The sequence below is a fragment of the Aedes albopictus genome, unplaced genomic scaffold (assembly GCF_035046485.1).
Source record: "Aedes albopictus strain Foshan unplaced genomic scaffold, AalbF5 HiC_scaffold_843, whole genome shotgun sequence".
NCBI classification, from domain to species: domain Eukaryota; kingdom Metazoa; phylum Arthropoda; class Insecta; order Diptera; family Culicidae; genus Aedes; species Aedes albopictus.
The window spans coordinates 1-2,222 of NW_026917691.1; the positions used below are offsets into that span (position 1 = coordinate 1).

At 41.9% G+C, this 2,222-nt stretch overlaps 1 non-coding gene across 1 annotated transcript; it reads left to right on the plus strand.

Moving 5' to 3' along the window:
- The first annotated feature begins 1,796 nt into the window (after positions 1 to 1,796).
- Positions 1,797 to 1,869, plus strand: Trnav-aac (transfer RNA valine (anticodon AAC)). Its single transcript has one exon. It is a non-coding gene; the product is annotated as a tRNA-Val (tRNA).
- The last annotated feature ends 353 nt before the right edge of the window (positions 1,870 to 2,222 follow it).

Here is a 2,222-nt window from a genome sequence, read left to right on the forward strand (position 1 = left end):
CAGTAATAAAAATTTGTAGAGAATGCACTCTTTTTATGCACATGGCTGGGACTGCAAAAATTAAAAATGTGCATAAATTAAAAAAGGCATAAAAAGAGGGAAATTTATGCATAAATTAGGTTTGGGTTTTAATTAGAGAATCTAGTTCACAAGAACAGGTCTTGCTCCTGGGCAATTGAGGTGGGGCTAAGGGGGTTTCCAGAAAGTTCCCAGATAGCCCAAAAAGGGGGTTCCAAGGGGCTTCAGCGGTGATTTAAGGGGTTGTTTCGGGGGATTTGAGGAGCCTTTTAACGGTGTTCTGTCAAGATTTTTTTGGTATTTTCATGGGATTACGGGGAATTCTGGGGTATTTCAATAATATTAAGTGGGTTTCAGGGACGTTCCAAGGGGCTTTAGGGGTAATTCAAGGGATCTCAGGAGACTTCAAAGGGCGTTGCAAGAGGTTTGAGGGTCGATTTAAGGTATTTCAGAGTCTGCTGTAAAACTTCCTGAAATGCCTCAAAAATCCCCCTTAAACCCCCGGAAACCCCATGTAACGCACCTGAGAGGCTTCGAAACTCCAGAGTCCCCCGAAAATGCTCTGAAACGTCTTGAAATGCCTACAAAATTCCCCTTGAACCCCCTCGGACTCCATGTAACGCACCTGAGATGCTTCGAACTCCAAGAAAACTTCTCCGTAACGCTTCCGTACGCCTCTAAGTCACGCCGAAAATAGTGTGAGACATCCTGAAATGCCTACAATATCCCCCTTAAATCCCCTCGGTTCCCATGTAACGCACCTGAGGGGCTCCAAACCCCCCGAAAACTCCTTCGTAACGCTTTCGTAACGCGTCCTAGTTCCGCATAAAATGATCTGAAACGTCCAAAATCCCCCTTAAACGCCCTCGGACCCCGTGTAAAGCACCTGAGAGCCTCCGAACCCCACGGAAACTTCTCCGTAGCGCGATCGTAACGCCTCTGAATCACGCCAAAAATGGTCTGAAACATCTTGAAATGCCTAAAAAAATCCTCCTAAACAAAGCCGCTAAAAGCGCCTCTGAAACCAGCCTAAAATGCTCTGAGACTTCCTGAAATGACTCCGAAACCCCCTTAAGACCCACTCGGATCCCATGTAACGCACATGAGACTTTCGGAAACACCCAAAAACGAACTTGTAATCTTCCTTTGCTCCCACCTGCAAACACCCCCGGCCGCCGTTGCAGTAGTTTCCGCCATTATTAAATATTCTTATGCACAATATTGGTTCTGAGTAGCTTTCTCTCTTTTTATGGTGCATAAATTAAAATTGCGTAAAAATAACATACATAAAAATAGGTTTTAGTGTATTATGAAACAATTTCCATAATTGATGAACCTACTTTTAATGAAATCCCTGGAGGAATATATGAAGAAACATTTAAACTTGGATAAAAATTCCTAGAAATTTCCAATGGAATTCCTGTAAAAGTTTCTAGGCACAATTTACTGAAGAAAATTTCCGAATTTCCTAGTGAAGCCGAGTAAAATCTCATAAAAGTATCTTTGGAAGAAATTTCTGAGGAAATACATTAGAGAATACCTGGAGGAATTCGTGAAAAAACCTCTGTAAGAATTTCTGCAGGAATCTCTGGCGGAATACTTGCTGGAACAACAAAAAAAAATCATAACTGAAGTTCTGGAAGAACTCTTGGAGTCATTATTGTGGGAATTTTCTGTCCCGCTAAAAGTCGAAGGAGAGATAAAGTTGTGAAAGACGGACCCGATTAGGGTGATGCTTCGAAATCCAGTTTGCCTTTCTATTCTGCAGAATCGTATCTTGTTGGGTGGCTTAATTGGTTAAAGCGCCGGACTAACGATACGGAGTCGTGGGTTCGAATCCCACCACAACAAGTGGTATTTTTTTCACAAACTTATCACTAAATTTGGCAATTATACGAATTTTGCCTAAAAATACTTCAAGTTTTTACGTCTACTTCGGACATACTGGTTGATTTGTATAGCCAGTGGAATATTTTATAGAGGAATTCCTGGAGTTTTTACTGAAAAGTGAACGTCCATAAATTACGTTACGCTTCGGGCAGGGAAAAGTATGACAACGTCTCATAATTTATTTTGTCTATCCACTGTTTTTTTTTCCTTCTAAACCATAGGTGGAAAATCTGCTCAACAGGCATCCGAGAAGGAAGTCCGGGTAGTGTGGGGTTAGGGCCGTCTTGTACAACAAAAGTTAAAGCCAGGACTAC